This window comes from Schistocerca piceifrons, chromosome 3, assembly GCF_021461385.2.
Source record: "Schistocerca piceifrons isolate TAMUIC-IGC-003096 chromosome 3, iqSchPice1.1, whole genome shotgun sequence".
Taxonomy (NCBI): domain Eukaryota; kingdom Metazoa; phylum Arthropoda; class Insecta; order Orthoptera; family Acrididae; genus Schistocerca; species Schistocerca piceifrons.
The window spans coordinates 87,851,519-87,871,166 of NC_060140.1; the positions used below are offsets into that span (position 1 = coordinate 87,851,519).

The 19,648-nt window shown below is 43.0% G+C and overlaps 1 non-coding gene across 1 annotated transcript; it reads right to left on the reverse strand.

The window, feature by feature from the left end:
- Positions 1 to 2,586: 2,586 nt before the first annotated feature.
- On the reverse strand, positions 2,587 to 2,661 carry Trnas-cga. The gene has a single exon. It is a non-coding gene; the product is annotated as a tRNA-Ser (tRNA).
- Positions 2,662 to 19,648: the final 16,987 nt, after the last annotated feature.

Consider the following 19,648-nt stretch of genomic DNA (forward strand, 5'->3'; position numbering starts at 1 on the left):
AGCGTGGAATGAACAGCTTTTTGAAAATATGTCACTATTAATTCAGTTTTGAAGCTAGAACTACGTAAACTGGTATTGGGTTCCTCAGTCAGGAAAAAATAAAGAAAAGAGGAAACGTCTTTCAGCATCTTTGGAAATTCTACCACTAAAGGAATAAAATTATGGGTGAAAGTATTTTAAATAAATCGTTATTGAAGAACTACTAAAGCGTTTAAAGCTACAGCTATGAACATTAGTATCTGATTTCTCGGTTAGAAATAAAGAAATACGTGTTAGTGGATGAAAGTTTCCATGGAAATATCACCACAAGAACTCAGAAAGCAGGATTAACAGAACCTCGGACTCTAGCTACCAGAATCGCTTCTGGTCAGAAGCGCATTCGGGAAAGACCATGCTTCTATTACCGTAATTAGTGTGAAAGGTTTAAAAGGCGTTGTGAACAGCACAAAACTTTTACTAGAGAAAAACAAAAAAATCGCTGCAGATCACACAGGCTACGGAGTGAAGCAGAGGGCTCTGATCTAATTAATAGCCCGCATCTCGTGGTCGTGCGGTAGCGTTCTCGCTTCCCACGCCCGGGTTCCCGGGTTCGATTCCCGGCGGGGTCAGGGATTTTCTCTGCCTCGTGATGGCTGGGTGTTGTGTGATGTCCTTAGGTTAGTTAGGTTTAAGTAGTTCTAAGTTCTAGGGGACTGATGACCATAGATGTTAAGTCCTATAGTGCTCAGAGCCATATGAACCATTTTTGAACCTAATTAATAAATCACGAAGAAAGAGAGTATAGGAATAAATAGCACATTACAGAGAAAAGATACCACCTACAGCAGGCAACCCAGTATACAACAGGACGAGTGTGCCACGAGGAAAGCTTCAACTAGTGTTAGAATACTTGGAGTTTGTCACTCGTTTTCTTTTTTTTTTTAGTTCTGCTGGAATCCTGTTGAAAATGAAACCTCCTGAATAGTGTATACTTTTCTGTACACTATTGTCCGCCTCCGTAGCGTAACGGTAGCGTTACCGCCTACCACACAGGGGGCCCGGGTGCGATTCCCGGCAGGCGCCTGGCTGTTGTGTGTCTTTCATCATCATTGACTCGCAAGTCTCCGATGTGGCGTCACCTAAAAAGGACTTGCAATACGCCCCCCGAACTACCTCGAATGGGGCCTCCCGGCCAACAATGCCATTCGATCATTTCACTTCATGTACAGTACTTAAAGAAGAGTTATCCAAGTGTATATTGTTTTTGCGGCTGGTGTTCGCCAAATTAAGGATTCAGTTGATCCATAAAATTTCGCGTGTGCAGCCGCATAAATTCGTCTTCTTCTTCTAATATTTCGGCTCAATACCGTCGATCCATCTTAAAAGTGAGCCGAGGTGAATGACGCCCCAGAACTTGCTCCGTCCTTTTAAATCCGTGGACCGAAATATTAGAAGAAGAAGTCGAATTTATGTGGCTGCACTCCGGAAATTTTAAGGATCAAATGGCTCTGAGCACTATGGGACTTAACTTCTGAGGTCATCAGTCCCCTAGAACTTAGAACTACTTAAACCTAACTAACCTAAGGACATCACACACATCCATGCCCGAGGCAGGATTCGAACCTGCGACCGCAGCGGTCGCGTGGTTCCAGACTGTAGTGCCTAGAACCGCACGGCCACTCAGACCGGCTTTAAGAATCAGTCTTTGCGCCGCGAAAACATGAAGATGCACAACAAGGTTTCAGTTTCTTCTTATAAAAGACATTATTGTTAACAATATACAGCCGGCCGCGATGGTCTAGCGGTTCTAGGCACTCATTCCGGAACCGCGCGACTGCTACGGTCGCAGGTTCGAATCCTGCCTCGGGCATGGATGTGTGTGATGTCCTTAGGTTAGTTAGGTTTAAGTAGTTCTAAGTTCTAGGGGACTGATGACCACAGATGTTAAGTCCCATAGTGCTCAGAGCCATTTGAACCATTTGAAGAATATACAACATGATGTAAGATACATGCACAGGGATCGCAGAGTTAGAATTTTGAGACAACTTAAGATCCGCCTTCACGAAGTTCGTCAACTAACAGCGCAAATCAGTGAGACCGCGCATTTCTGGGACAGCAATATCCGTGGTGAGTGCAGCCATTTGCCCCAACGTGTACCAGCATACGAGATAGCAGAGTGAAGGTAACTGGCCAAGAATGTTTTGTTCCAGTGTCAGGGACAGTCAAGATCATTCATATAGTGAAGATAGCCCACGGTTTCGAACGTGATGCTTTCACGAAAGTCTTAGATCTATCCTCTGTTCTGAGCATTTAAAATGATCGCCTTTGACTGACTGACCACGGACAAAATTTCGCTTTCACACGATTTCCCTGCCGGAAACTCTTTGCATTGCGTATTGTTACATTTAAGCATTAACCCGATCTCTGAAAGCCACAGACTGATGTAATTGACTACCCTATTAGCTGCATCATTTGCATTACGTTCCACACCCTGCACAATAATTCTTGTGTCATCTGTAAAGAGAACAATTTTTGTATCCAGAATGAGATTTTCACTCTGCAGCGGAGTGTGCGCTGATATGAAACTTCCTGGCAGATTAAAACTGTGTGCCGGGCCGAGACTCGAACTCGGGACCTTTGCCTTTCGCGGGCAAGTGCTCTACCAACTGAGCTACCCAAGCACGACTCACGCCCCGCCCTCACAGCTGTACTTCTGCCAGTACCTCGTCTCCTACCTTCCAAACTTTACAGAAGCTCTCCTGCGAAACTTGCAGGCTAAGCCATGTCTCCGCAATATCCTTTCTTTCAGGAGTGCTAGTTCTGCAAGTTTCGCAGGAGAGCTTCTGTAAAGTTTGGAAGGTAGGAGACGAGGTACTGGCGGAAGTAAAGCTGTGAGGGCGGGGCGTGAGTCGTGCTTGGGTAGCTCAGTTGGTAGAGAGCTTTCCCGCGAAAGGCAAAGGTCCCGAGTTCGAGTTTCGGCCCGGCACACAGTTTTAATCCGCCAGGAAGTTTCAATTTTTGTGTCATTTGTCATGTTCAGTGGCAGGTCATTGATACATATGAAGGAAAGCTGTGGATCCAGAATATAACTTTGTGGCCCCCAACGCATTGCGTGACCGCACTCAGATCCAAAGCTCTCCCCTACTTGTGGATATTGGAGGACAACCTTCTGCTACCTGTTTCCCACATAAGAGGTAAACCATTGTTGAGCTTTATCCCTAATTCGATCAGATTACCACTTATGCACAAGTGGAGGGTGGTTGTAATTAAACTTCCGCTACTTCAGAGCGCCCCCCCCCCCCCCTCATGAAAAACAAATGATCATAGGACAGTGAAACTTTGTGGAAACATTTGTAAGGACGTGGAGAAGAGAAATAACGTATAAACCATTGACACAAATACAGTATAATTTCTACATGGGAAGGCGACATTTGTAACTGCGTAACATGTTTTTTTTAATGCTTACAAACGTTGCTCAGTGTAACAAACAGCTGCATCCATGACAGCCTCGAACTGCACAAGGGATTCTGTTTCACAATACGGTTCTCTGCACTTTCCGAAGATCGTGCTCTGCTTGAAGATCACAAATTGCGTCCAGCGTTATCAGCGACGGCATGTATAGCTCCAACAATTTGTGGCTCCATTGGCTGTCAGTCACTCGCAGGAGAAATTTCTAAATCGCCATATAATTGGAACTTCCGAATCGTGTTCTTCAATCGCGCTGCGAAAAGATGACATAAAGAAGACCAATATCACAGTTGCAGTGGTAATACAACTGTACGAATAAAGCCCTGCTCACTTTGTCCAGGCCCAAGCTGACAGTCTGCAACTGTAATGCTGACTGATTCTTGTGTTTCAACCCCACGTCACCGTACCAGCATTGGCGCCTAGCGGCAAGTCAAGATACTTACGCTACTAATAACGCAGTTCCTACAACGCACAGCCTGAGCATAATTTCTATAAAAGTTGGGCATGCACAGGACAAACATTTTGCGTCTACGTTGTCTCAAGCAGCGAAAGATAAATTATGGTCTACACAATCAAATGCTTTTGTTAAGTCGAAAAACGTACCTACTGTCCTCAACCTATCATCTTCTCCTACTACTGGCACAAACAAAAGAATAAATAGCATTTTCTGTCCCTTTTCTCTTTCTAGACCAAAGCTAGAAGACTGACAGCAATTATGTTTATCTGAATGACTCCATGTTCTCCTACACATTTGCTTTCTCAAATACTTTTTAAGACACGGGAAGCAAAGATATTTTTATGAAGACGTTTAACTAACGAGTATTTCAATCTGTCAAGTCACTGACGGCACATGAAAGGCTCATTACAGACCAAGTACGGATCTAATGTGTAATGCACAGTCCTTCATAATCGTGCATCATATTTCATCGTACGCATGGGAGTCTTTACTTTTTAATGACCTGATAATTGATCCTGTTTCGTATTTTCCCGTTTCTTGTAGCAACATACACTACAGGACATTCAAATTACTGCACCAAGAAGAAATGCAGATGATAAACGGGTATTCATTGAACAAATATGTTATAATATAAACTGACATGTGATTACATTTTCATGCAATTTGGGTGCATAGAACCTGAGAAATCAGTACCCAGAACAACCACCTATGGCCGTAATAACGGCACTGATACGCCTGGGCATTGAGTCAGATAGAGCTTGGATGGCGTGTACAGGTACAGCTGCCCATGCAGCTTCAACACGATACCACAGTTCATCAAGAGTAGCGACTGGCGTATTGTGACGAGCCAGTTGCTCGGCAACCATTGACTAGACGTTTTCAATTGGTGAGAGATCTGGAGAATGTGCTGGCCAGGGCAGCAGACGAACATTTTCTGTACCCAGAAAGGCCCGTACAGGAACTGCAACATGCAGTCGTACATTATCCTGCTGAAATGTAGCGTTTCGCAGGGATCGAATGAAGGTTAGAGCCACGGGCCGTAACACATCTGAAATGTAACGTCCACTGTTCAAAGTGCTGTCAATGCGAACAAGAGGTGACCGAGACGTGTAGCCAATGGCACACCATACCATCACGTCTGGTGATACGCCAGTATGGCGATGACGAATACACGCTTCCAATGAGCGTTCACCGCGATGTCGCCAAACACGGATGCGACCATCATGATGCTGTAAACAGATCCTGGATTCATCCAAAAATTGACGTTTTTCCATCCGTGCACCCAGGTTCGTAGTTGAGTACACCATCGCAGGCGCTCTTCTCTGTGATGCAGCATCAAGGGTAACCGCAGACATGGTCTCCGAGCTGATAGTCCATGCTGCTGCAAACGTCGTCCAACTGTTCATGCAGATGATTGTTGTCTTGCAAACGTCCCCATCTGTTGACTCAGGGATCGAGGCGTGGCTGCACGATCCATGCGGATAAGACGCCTGTCATCTCGACTGCTACTGATACGAGGCCGTTGGGATCCAGCACGGCGTTCCGTATTACCCTCCTGAACCCATCGTTTCCATATTCTGCAAACAGTCATTGGATCTCGACCAACGAGAGCATCAATGTTGCGATACGATAAACCGCAATCGCGATAGGCTACAATCTGACCATTATCAAAGTCGGAAACGTGATGGTACGCATTTCTCCTCCTTACAACGTTTCACCAGGCAACGCCGGTCAGTTGCTGTTTGTGTATGAGTAATCGGTTGGAAGGTTTCCTCATGTCAGCACGTTGTAGGTGTCGCCACCGGCGCCAACCTTGTGTGAATATTCTGAAAAGCTAGTCATTTGCATATCACAGCATCTTCTTCCTGACGGTTAAAATTCGGGTCTGTAGCACGTCATCTTTGTGGTGTAGCAATTTTAATGGCCATTAGTGTAAATTTATCTGAGAGCTTTCTATTACCCGTATAAAGCATTGTTTTAACTTGGCTGTTGAGATTCTTCAGCACTTTGCAGAACTATCTGTAGCGAAATTCTGTATGGTGCTTCATATTACAATACCTCCAGTTTCGTCCTACACGATACTCTAATGTCCCTGGTTATCCAATGTCGACTTGTACTGAATACGTGCCTGTGATTTTTAATAGGAAACGCCAATTAACGAGAGTGGTAGAGGTTTCAGCCGCCTGTATCGTAGCCTTTTAGCCAAGTTAAATGTTTGCATTGCAAGTGGACCCTTATCTCTAAATATTTTGTTTTCTACTTGGGAATATGACTGTGCGTTGATTGCTTTCTGCATTACTGGCTATGCATCACGGCCTGCCGGGCCGTTACTGATTTTTCTCAGACTGTGCAAATAATTTCCAACACAGTCTACGAAAGTATTGTCTATGATCGTGTTACTGTTTCCAGGATCTCTAGTTGAAAATTGGACTGTTTGTACCAGTTTTGTACCAGGACTGAAGTAAGTGCATTAACGTTCTTTTCCCTGAAGAAAGTATCAAGTTTATCTCGAATGGCCCATACAAAATCAACCTCATGACTTCCTTAAGAACCGATCGTAGCATAGCATTACGTCTAGAGAGGAAAACCCTGTAATCTGAACTGGAGGATGTGCAGAGGCCTGTAACGAAAAGATTTTCCCTTGAATATACAAACTATCCTGCACAACCTACAAATATTTTTTCTTTACACTGTTTTGATGTGTCAGCCCCCTTGAATGAGATATTACGAGATAAATAGATGGTCAGTCTTTCCTTTTCCAATGAAACCGTTGTATATAAATCGGAGATGATTTACGCACTTCCAAAGGAAGCTTTAGTATTTCTTCACTATGTAAATGATTCTCTGAGGTAGAAATAATGTGAATGTCAAGATCTATTAGCATGTAAATGACGCTCTGAGTGTGATGTGTGTGTCAAGATCTATTAGCAATTTATCTACGCCTTTAATTCCCAAAACTTAGCTTCCTGCACCATCTGATCTGCATTCCCCATTTACTGAGTTACCTCCAGTGTCAAAGGAAACTCCCAGCACACTTCCCTGTGGCACACGTGCAAGTGAGCGCCTTCCACTTACGAAACAGGGAAGCGCAGCAAACGCTGGACATCACATGGCTAGGAGAGCAACTGGAACATTGCCCAACACTGGTCTACCTGGGTGTCACACTGGACAGGGCTCTAACGTACAGGCAGCTATGTCTAATCGTGAAACAGAAAGTCATTGCTCGCAATGGGACACTTAAGAAACTGATTGGCAGTAGCTGGGGAGCCAACTCGCACCTCCTAAGGACTTCTGCACTTGCGCTTTGTGTACCAGCCGCTGAGTATGCTGCTCCTGTGTGGAACGCTTCAGCTCGTGCTAAGCAAGTCGATAATGCAGTCGACGATACTGCATCTCAGGACGCTTGAAGGCAACACCAGTGCAGAAATTGTATCCGATTGTTGGAATAGCCCCACCCAACATCCGGAGGGGCATTGCTGCAGACAATGAGAGAACAAAGCAGGAGGATGACCGCCGACACCATCTGTATGGTCATCATGCAGCAAGATCCCGCCTTAAATCCCGCAGGAGTTTCCTTGCTAGGACTGCGCCGCTGGAGGGAGCACCAGAGGCAATTCGTCTTGCAACATGGTAGAGCTCGCTGTCAGCAGACGTCTCACCAAAAGAAGAACTACAGTACCCTGTATGGAGGTCCCTTAACCGCCTACTGCGCGCGGTAGCCGCGTGGTCTGGGGCGCATTCTCACGGTCCGTGCGGCTTCCGCCCCGTCGGAGGTTCGAGTCCTCTCTCGGGCATGGGTGTGTGTGTGTTTAGTTTCAGTCAGATTAAGTAGTGCGTAAGCTTAAGGACCGATGACCTCAGCAGTTTGATCCAATAAGATCTTACCACAAATTTCCAATTTCCTCAACCGCCTACGATTGGGCGTCCCCGATGCAAGACGTACCTGAAGAAATGGGGAATCCTTCCAGTGAGCGCGGGCGCCTCTTGCGACTGCGGGGCTGAAGACGATCCGACCCATCTACTTGTATGATCCCTCCTGTACAACCCGTGCACAATACAAGATGTTTACGAAGGAAATGACAAAGCTATCGTAGCTGCTGTTTTTTTTGGAAATACTGACCAGACACGGAAATGAATGAATGACCTGTAGTATACATCTGTCGATGACTCTGCATGGAAGATAATAAGCTGCGTCCTCGCTACCAAGGAATCCTCAATCCACTCAAAAATTTCGCCTGATACCCAATAAGATGGTACTTTTGGTAATAAGCATAGGTGTGGTACTGGGTCAAATACTTTTCGTAAACTGAGAAAAAATACATCTACTTGGCTGCATCGATTCAAGGCTTTCAGTATGTTACGTGAGAAATATGCGTGTCGGGTCTCACATGATCGATTTTTTCGAAATCCATGTTGGTTGACATGGAGGAGGTCATCCTATTCGAGAAACCGCATTATGTGTGAGCTCAGAATATGTTCTAAGATTGCACAGTAAATCAATGTCAAGAATATTAGACGGTAGTTTTCTGGATCTCTTTTACTCTCCTACTTGTAGAAGGATGTCACCTGTGATTCCTTCCAACTACTGGGCACAGTTGGAGGGATCTGGGAAACATTATAGTTAAAAGGGGGTTTAACTTAGCCAGAAATACAGTATAGAATTGGACAGGGATTGCATGGGATCTGGGAGCTTTGTTCAGCTTTAGCGATGGTACGAGAATGAAACTGGGGAAATACTTTTGAGTTTTCCTTTGTAGAAGAACATCTGAAACCAGCTTACAGTTTCCGCTTTTGCTCTGTAACCCTCGATTTCAGTTCTTGTCTCATCCACAAGTGACCGGGTACTAACTTTGGTGCCACTGACAGCCTTTACACATGGCCGGAATTTCTGTGGGTTTCGTGAAAGATGATTTGATAATACGGTAATACGGTAATAACGGAAGGCCTTACGCATTGCTCTCATGGCTTCCAGATGCGTTTATACGTAATCTCTCTATCTAGAGACCTATGTTTTGTTTTACACCTACAGATATTATGCAGTGGTCTGTTTCGCCACGGCCGCTCCCTCCCATCATAAACTGTTCTACTGGGCACGTATCTATCCAGAGAAGGGTAAATCATCTTTTTTAACTTGAGCCACAGTTCCTCTACATGTTTCTGTCCTGTATTAGAAGTTTCTGTTTTCTCATTGAGATTTAACGCTACTGCTTTTTTGTTTAGGTTTACTGAACAAACAAATCTTTCAATTTGTCTTCGTTGGCCTTTGTAGTTTGATAGACATAGTCAAAACCAGCATCTGATGGTCCTTTTGATGTGAACAACCTCAAGGACGAGGAAGTGAGTCTGGTGGTCGATAGGAGGATCCAGTTACAGGTTCCTGCCACAGCCCTGACAAAGAGTTTTGTCCAAACAAACTTCAGTGTTTGTTTCAGTGGATTTGAGTTTTTCGTCTACAGCGACAAAGACACATCTTTATTTCCCAGAGAAACATACGCTTAAATTTTCCTCGAAATTCTCACTGCTATGTTCACCTTTTATCTAGCTTTCTGTATCTAACCATGTGTTATACGTCATAGGTTTTCGGAAACGATTGAAACTCTGGCCCTTTGTACCGAATGCTTCGGAAGTTAACCACCAGATTTTAATAAACTGTGGAACTCATTTCTTTGGCTCTTAACTGATTCTTCTGGGTTCCTTACAGCAGTTCTTCTATAAATGGGATGGAGAGTCATCTAATCCAAAAAAAACCATTGTGTGCACCCTACACAGAGACAGCTACCTAGGTAGCAATCTCTGCTGTGTAGTGCACACCTGATCCAGTTAAGGGGAACCTACATTTCTCAGCATTATCGCACAAGACTAGGAAGTCACAGCATAGCTTGTGACACAACCGTCGAAGTCTGTGGTTCAGGCCTTTCACTCGACACGGAACCAGGGGGCCACGAAGTGTTCTTGGGACAATGCTGCAGGCGATGAGCTTCGTTGAAGCTCCGTATCAAGTCTAGTATTCTCAACTTCCTCCCCCAATCACTGGAATGATCCAAGCATGACCTTGGAGCCCAGATGACAGGCATCATTTGTAGCAATGTCCGCCACAATATGCAGCTGACTGCACCGTGTTCTCTCAGTAACTGCTGGAATACCCTCTTCAACGTGTTGAATGAGGCCCACAGACATACACCCTAAGTGCACCTAATATTTCTTCCAATCCCTTGCTGCCTCTTCGCTAATGGGTGCCGTTATTTCCAGTACATTTGAACTGCTGATTATTAATGGGTTCCTAGCCTTTTGTGTTTGCCTCCCCCTGACATGCAACACTGCACATTTTGTAACAGGTGAAGTGATATTGAAAACAATCTGGCACCGTTCATTCTCCTTGGAGTCTCCACACAAAGATCCGTCCATTGAGATACTGTACACAGAAACGAGGCTCGTCTTGTAAGAATGTCGTACAACTTCTGTGTCCAGCGCTCCCTATTTAGGCGTGGCATTACAAAAATTTTCTTACTTATTTAGAAACACAAATACTGAAATTTATTTCTGCACAAACAACAAACTTGGACACCACTTACCTCGCACAGTTAACATAAACACTCCAATAAGAGAACAAAGTGGAGTATATAAATTACAGTGTAACACTTGCCCTGCATTTAAGCAGGCTGAACGGGAAGAACTTTCCATACACATTACAAGGAACACACTGGTGCCTTTAGACTTAACCACCTTGACAAATATGCAGTAGCTAACCACATGTACCTTAACAGACACAGACTAATCGACATCCGTAACAGCTTAGCTGTACTTCATTCAGAATACAATGGTAAAAATCATGATCTACTAGATTAATTAGAAATAATGATACATTAGGAAAAAGCTTCTGAAAACTTGTTGAATGAATAAATAGAGTTTAGCAGTGACAGTGTTATCAATAATTAAAAGTTTATTTTTTCCTATAGAAACAAGTATTTAATAATCTAACCAGCTGATAAACTGTAGTCACTTTTACCACATTACATTATTATTTACTTAGAATACAAATATTTATGAATGTGTATGAATGTGTAACACCTTATAACAAGGGGTTAAATTACTGTAGTCAATTTTACCACATTCATAAATATTTGTATTCTATTTAAATAATAATGTAACACCCTAAATAATAATGTAACACCTTATTATAAGGTGTTACTTTATTATTTACATAGAATACAAATATTTATGAATGTGGTAAAATTGACTACAGTAATGTAACACCTTATTATAACGTGTTACATTATTATTTACATAGAATACAAATATTTATGAATGGGGTAAAATTTACTGCAGTTTATCAACTGGTGTATTTGTAAACATGCAGCATATTCATGGTAGAAATTCTTGGACTTATTTTGAATTGTGTTAGAAAATGTGCTGTGTCAAAATGTTGCTGCAGATGTTTTATTTAATTGAAAGTGTGTGTTTGTACATTAACATTCTCCACAACCACATACCTACTACTAGAAACAGTAAGTTACTTTTAGATTTACCACAGTTTTATAAATTTATATTTCATAATGTGGCATTTTGTAATATAAGAATGTTATTCTGCTGTACCCAGAATTAAACGAAACATAAGTGGATGTAGACTGTCAAAGCACCTAAGATGAGCCCCCAGGGATCGTAATGCATCGTAAATTTTAATAAAAATCATGATTTTTAGCTGAAGACAGGAGTTCTTAATTGTTAAAAATGTAACACAGGAATTTGATTAAATATTTTCCAGCAACTTCCCGCCAGAATAGGATACAGTCATGAGGAAATTCTTGAATTTAAAGTCGAGGATTACTGCTAAGATCTTTTAACTGACGTGGTAGCTTACTGAAAATAGTTGGTGCTGAATATTGTACTCCTTTCTGCACTTATCATACAGGTCCATATTGGAATCTGCCTTGTATTTATTGACTGAAAGTTCTTAATTTATGGGAATAATTTCATATTGTTAGTAACAAACGATACTGAACAAAATACATTTTGAGACACCAATTTTCTAAATTCCCAAACTCCTGAACCAGGACCAACAAGAGGTTTGCGAACTTACACAGTACATTACTTGAACTACCCAACTTAGAGCCAAAAATACCCTGTATGAATGGGAAGTGTTAATCCAGAATAAAGTGCCGTGTGTCAAAGGGAATAAAGATAAGCAATGTGGACTAATTTTCATGTTGAACTATCACTTACTGGCGATAGTTCTAATGGTGATTGTAGCAGCATTCCGTTTTTGGAAAAGTTCGTGAACATGGGCTTCCCATGACAGCTTAACATGTATTTGAACACATACGAATTTGTACTGTTCAGACTCACTAATCATATAGCCATTCTGTGTAATAAAAAGGTCAGTTTTAGTAGAATTGTGTATTAGAAACTAAATCTTTGTGTTATTGTGATTTAGCGTTAGTTTATTTTTTACAAGCTAGAAAGTCATGTCTTGAGCTGCACTATTTAGCACATTGCCTATGTTACACTCAACATCCTTCACTACCAAGCTAGTGCCATCAGTCAATAGAAATATTTAAGAAACACCGATTATATTATAAGGGATATCATCTGTCTCTATATAAAGAGCAGTAGTGGTCCCACTGCTGACCCCTGAGGCATCCTTGTCTTAACTGTGCTCCAGTCACATGTCACCTCATAGTTGTTCTCATTAGTGTTGAGAATGACGATTAGCTGTATGTTGTTGAAGCTACTGATCTTATTCCATAATTGCCAACTTGTCAATCCCACACTTTAGTTAAACTAAAAAAGACCCCTAGTGTTTGCAGTTTCTTGTTTAATCCGTGGACTGTCTCACAGAGAAACCACTTCTAACACCGAACTGTACGTTTGACAGCACCAAGAAATATGGCGCAGTAGTTAATCCATTGGACTCACATTCCGAAGGACGACGGCTGAAATCCGCGTCCTGGCGTCCAGATTCAGGTTTCCTGCGATGTCCCTAAGTTGGTCCAGACAATTGCCAGCATGGTTCCTTTGAAAGGGCACAGCCGATTTTCTTCCACATCTTGGAAACATTCCGAGCTTGTATTCCATCCCTGATGATCTCAATCTCGATAGGACTTAAAGCCCTGATCTTTTTTCCTTTCTCCCTTTATGTTTGAGAGCAAATTGTGTGAAATGAAATTATCAGTTATCCTTATATAAATAATCTTTCCAGCAACTTCTGCTCACACCGATGGCATAATAATAGGTCTAAAATTGTCTACATTAATCCTTTCTACTTTTTTATAATTGAGTGCTTTAATTGTTTAGGAAACTGACAATTCCTAAGGAAAAATTACAAATGTCGCTAAGTACTGGGCTGACATACGCAGCACAGTACTTTATTATCTTGCTAGATGTCTCGTCATATTCATGAGAGGCCTTAATCTTCAGCGATTTAATTATCCAGTCTCTCCCTTATCAGTATCTCAGAGGTGTATTTTGGACAGAAGTCTTGGAAAGCCATTTTCTAAGAAAATTATTTGAATCACTGTAGAAACTAAGTTTTTATTTAATTCACCACAAAAAATTATTTTTATATACTGTATATATATCTAACTTATAGCTAACAAAAAGGTCTTCACTATGTATTGGAATTTTATCCTCGACCTTGTACTGTTGGCCAGATACCTCCTTCACCACGAGCATATGGTTTCCATTTTATCCGGAATATTGGCTGTTTCATATGTATAACACATGCTTTTTGTCTTCCTAATGACATTTTTCTATATCTTACAGTACTGTTTGTAATGAATTAGTGCAGCTCGATTGTTAATATTCCTAATGCTTTCATACAATGCTCACTCTTTTCTACATGGTATGCTTATCCCATTAGCTAGCCCACCAGGATTCCTGTTGGTGCCAGTACCCTGTTTGAAATATTCTAATGGAAAGCAGCTTTCAAACAGCATGAGAAATGTCCTGACAAAGTTTATCATTAGAAGGTATGCTTTTATTCTACTGTGAAACATAAGAAAACATATCGTGGAATAAGAAATTAAGCTACACCAAGTTTTCTCCAGGATTATTTTGAATACACTTAACAAAGCTGTAATAACGTGAAAAAGTATTTTCTCCAAAAATAAAAGTAAATGAAAGCAAGAGCGTAAAATATTTATGCACTGAGAAAAGCAGAAATTTCAACATAAGTAGCACTTTTTATGAACTAACTGTCTGAAAATATTTCTTTAGCAGTCATCAGAATCTTAGAACAAATGAGAAATATAATAAACGTAGCAGCGTGACGGGAGCAGTAGCAAATTAATAGGAGCAGAAAGTTAAATAACCATGAAATAAAAAGAAAAGTGTCCAAAACTCCAGTAAAACCATCTTAGCACCAAATGTTCGATCTGTAGAAAGAACAACATTGTTAAAATTTCATTATTTGCATATCACAAACTGTGTAAAAGCACCAGTTGTACTACGCATACTGACAGAAACAGGAACAAACAAATGTGCTGTTGAGATACATATTACTGATGAAAATTTTTTTAGTATAATGACCTTAATATCAACTTGCATTTACTTTCTTCCGACATTTACTTACGTTTTACAGTGGAGTAAAGAGAAATCCATTGATTATGGTGTCATACCACTGAAACATGTATTGGTAAACAGACAACAGTAAGAATCAGTTGATTCTTGTTCCTTTTACCTTTGTAAAAACATAAAGAAAATAACCGTCTTCAGTCACTAATCTTGACTGTGTTACAACTGCAGGGTGCATTTAAAGTTCTTACATCATTGCTTGAAACATGGTAACACCGATGCTGTTAAGTGTAGACAAGTGTAGAAAGTACGTACGGTGTTGTCGTGCAGCTACAGTTTTTTGTAAGAGATATTACATTTTTATATATACAGTCATATTACTTCCAATATAATACACTACTGGTCATTAAAATTGCTACACCAAGAAGAAATGCAGATGATAAACGGGTATTCATTGGACAAATATATTATGCTAGAACTGACATGTGATTACATTTTCACCCAATTTGGGGGCATAGATCCTGAGAAATCAGTACCCAGAACAACCACCTCTGGCCGTAATAACGGCCTACATACGCCTGGGCATTGAGTCAAACAGAGCTTGGATGGCGTGTACAGGTACAGTTGCCCATGCAGCTTCAACACGATACCAGAGTTCATCAAGAGTAGTGACTGGTGTATTGTGACGAGCCAGTTGCTCGGCCTACATACGCCTGGGCATTGAGTCAAACAGAGCTTGGATGGCGTGTACAGGTACAGTTGCCCATGCAGCTTCAACACGATACCAGAGTTCATCAAGAGTAGTGACTGGTGTATTGTGACGAGCCAGTTGCTCGGCCGCCATTGACCAGACGTTTCCATTGGTGAGAGATCAGGAGAATGTGCTCGCCAGGGCAGCAGTCGAACATTTTCTGTATCCAGAAAGGCCCGTACAGGACCTGCAACATGTCGTCGTGCATTATCCTGCTGAAATGTAGGGTTTCGCAGGGATCGAATGAAGGGTAGAGCCACGGGTCGTAACACATCTGAAATGTAACGTCCACTGTTCAAAGTGCCGTCAGTGCGAACAAGAGGTGACCGAGACGTGTAACCAAAGGCACACCATACCATCACGCTTCCAATGTGCGTTCACCGCCATGTCGCCAAACACGGATGCGACCAACATGATGCTGTAAACAGAACCTGGATTCATCCGAAAAAACGACGTTTTGCCATTCGTGCACCCAGATTCGTCGTTGAGTACACCATCGCAGGCGCTCCTGTCTGTGATGCAGAGTCAAGGGTAACCGCAGCAATAGTCTCCGAGCTGATAGTCCATGCTGCTGCAAACGTCATCGATCTGTTCGTGCAGATGGTTGTTGTCTTGCAAACGTCCCCACCTGTTGACTCAGGGATGGAGACGTGGCTGCACGATCCGTTACAGCCATGCTGATAAGATGCCCGTCATCTCGACTACTAGTGACACGAGGCCGCTGGGATCCAGCACGGTGATCCGTATTACCCTCCTGAACCCGCCGATTCCATATTCTGCTAACAGTCATTGGATCTCGAGCAACGCGAGTAGCAGTGTCGCGATACGATAAACCGCAATCGCGATAGGCTACAATCCGACCTTTATCAAAGTAGGAAACGTGATGGTACGCATTTCTCCTCCTTACACGAGGCATCACACCAACGTTTCACCAGGCAACGCCGGTCAACTGCTGTTTGTGTATGAGAAATCGGTAGGAAACTATCCTCATGTCAGCACGTTGTAGGTGTCGCCACCGGCGCCAACCTTGTGTGAATGCTCTGTAAAGCTCATCATTTGCATATCACAGCATCTTCTTCCTCTCTGTTACATTTCGCGTCTGTAGCACGTCATCTTCGTGCTGTAGCAATTTTAATGGCCAGTAGTGTATATTGTTTTAATATTTTATCTCCACTTGTGCTGAGAAAGTATGCGTGTACGTATGTATTCTGAGTATGGGCACACAAATTGTACCTAAGAACTGTGCAACATGTACTGCAAACAGTAATTCTCCTTGTCAAACGCCAATGTTCATGTAACAGGAACAGTGGTAACCTTTTTCAAACAGTTATGTACAACGGATGTGTTATCATCTGGAGGTGGCGAACCAAAATTCGAAAAGCATGGTGCCTTATATATAACCGCGATAGAAGTCGGTTTGTTTTCTTACCGCTTTTACGCATTAGTATTTTGCTGCAATAATAATTTTACATGTGGCTCAAACACTATTTTATGAGTGGAATTTCTTGGCAGATTAAAACTGTGTGTCAAATGGGGACACGAACCAGGGTTTTTGCCTGGTGTGGGAAAGTGTTCTTTAGACTGAGGTCTCCAAGCATGACTCACGACCCTCTCTCACGGCTTCACTTCTCCAAGCTACTAAAGTTGACAGACGTTCTCCCGCATACCTTGCAGGCTAGCTCTAATGGAAGAAAGGATATTCCAGAAACACTGCTTAGCCCTGTCTCCGCAGTATACTCTCTCCCATGAGTGCTAGGAGAACGTCTGTGAACTGTGGAAGGTAGGAGAAATGAAGGAGTGAGGATGGGTCGTATATGAATAGCTAGGCCGGTGCGGCACTTGCCTGTGCCAGGCAAAAGCCCCAGGTTCGAGTCCCGGTCTGGCACACAGTTTTAAACTGTCTGCAGTTTCGTATCACAGCTGGGTGCAAACTTCATAATGGACTATTTTAAGAGTGTATAAAATTTCTGCAACTTTCTCCGCGAAAAGCGGTCAGCGACCACGGGGTATAAACGTAGAAACCTCTAAAACCACGATCCTGAATATCTGCTGACCTGTGTCGACCGGCTTGGCTGCAGTGCTTGCGCCGCGGCTGTCTCAAGACGATGCGGTAGCGGCCTCTCACTTTCTCGCCGCCAGACCGCAGGGGGCCCTGGCGGCCGGGCACCTGCTATCCGAGTCGCAGGCCGCGACTGGAACGCGCCCTGCAGGGTTCTCCGTTCGCCCGCCAGCGGCAGCCGCGCGTACTGACCGCGGTTCACACGCCCACCTAGTCACAATGGAACGCGCCTTGCGGTCGACGACGGATCCAGTTCGTAGCCGACGTCGCGATCGTCTGGGAATCTACACACAATACCGTTCCCATTCTGTTCTGATGAAAAGACACCGTATCACGTTTACGAAGTGCATAACGTAGGCTATGTACTCCTCATCCACACGGTACCGTGCGTGTCTGCTAAGATCCACACGCGTACTCTGCAGAGCACTGTGAAGTACATGGGTATATGGTGGAGGATAGTTAAGGTTTCTTCACTGTCGAAGCTCATATGAAGCACGATAAAATTAACAGCTCGGTGAATACTATAATTAGCCCAATCTTCTCTTCTTGGTATCTACTGGAGTAATGACGAGCGGTCTGAAGAATATCTCTAAATTCTTCACTTAATACTGGCTCTTCAAACTCTGAAAGTAGGCTTTCATGGGTTAACTGACGTCTACCTTCAGTGGTCCGTCAGTTCGGGTTATTCATGTTTCTCTTACGCACCGCCCTTCCTTGTATCCGTTCATTATCACCCGTCTGTCGCACCTGGTATGCGTCACATACAGTCGAGCAATACAATGAGGTGACCAAAGTCACGCGATATCTCCTTATACAGGGTGGTCCATTGATAGGGACCGCACCAAATATCTCACGAAATAAGCGTCAAACGAAAAAACTACAAAGAACGAAACTCGTCTAGCTTGAAGGGGGAAACCAGATGACGCTATGGTTGGCCCGCTGGGTGGCGCTGCCACAGGTCAAACGGATATCAACTGCGTTTTTTTTTTTTTTAAAAGAGGAACTCCCATTTTTATGACATATTCGGGTAGTACGTAAAGAAATATCAATGTTTTAGTTGGACTACTTTTTTCGCTTTGTGATAGATGGCGCTGTAATAGTCACAAACATATGGCTCACAATTTTAGACGAACAGTTGGTAACAGGTAGGTATATTAAATTAAAATACAGAACGTAGGTACGTTTGAACATTTTATTTCGGTTGTTACAATGTGATACATGTACCTTTGTGAACTTATCATTTCTGAGAATGCATGCTGTTACAGCGTGATTACCTGTAAATACCACATTAATGCAATAAATGCTAAAAATGATGACCGTCAACCTCAATGCATTTGGCAATACGTGTAACGACATTCCTCTCAACAGCGAGTAGTTCGCCTTCCGTAATGTTCGCACATGCATTGACGCTGACGCATGTTGTCGGGCGTTGTCGGTGGATCACGATAGCAAATATCCTCCAACTTTCCCCTCAGAAAGAAATCCGGGGACGTCAGATCCGGTGAACGTGCGGGACATGGTATGGTGCTTCGACGACCAATCCACCTATCATGAAATATGCTATTCAATACCACTTCAACCGCACGCGAGCTATGTGTCGGACATCCATCATGTTGTAAGTGCATCGCCATTCTGTCATGCAGTGAAACATCTTGTAGTAACATCGGTAGAACATTACGTAGGAAATCAGCATACATTGCACCATGTAGATTGCCATCGATAAAATGGGGTCCAATTATCCTTCCTCCCATAATGCCGCACCATACATCAACCCGCCAAGGTCGCTGATGTTCCACTTGTCGCAGCCATCGTGGATTTTCCGTTGCCCAATAGTGCATGTTATGCCGGTTTACGTTACCGCTGTTGGTGAATGACGCTTCGTCGCTAAATAGAAAGCGTGCAAAAAATCTGTCATCGTCCCGCAATTTCTCTTGCGCACAGTGGCAGAACTGTACACGACGTTCAAAGTCGTCGCCATGGAATTCCTGGTGCATAGAAATATGGTACGGGTGCAATCGATGTTGCTGAAGTATTCTCAACACCGACGTTTTTGAGATTCCCGATTCTCGCGCAGTTTGTCTTCTACTGAAGTGCGGATTAGCCGCGACAGCAGCTAAAACACCTATTTGGGCATCATCATTTGTTGCAGGTCGTGGTTGACATTTCACATGTGGCTGAACACTTCCTGTTTCCTTAAATAACGTAACTATCCGGCGAACGGTCCGGACACTTGGATGATGTCGTCCAGGATACCGAGCAGCATACATGGCACACGTCCGTTGGGCATTTCGATCACAATAGCCATACATCAACACGATATCTACCTTTTCCGCAATTGGTAAACGGTCCATTTTAACACGGGTGATGTATCACGAAGCAAATACGGTCCGCACTGGAGGAATGTTACGTGATACCACGTACTTAT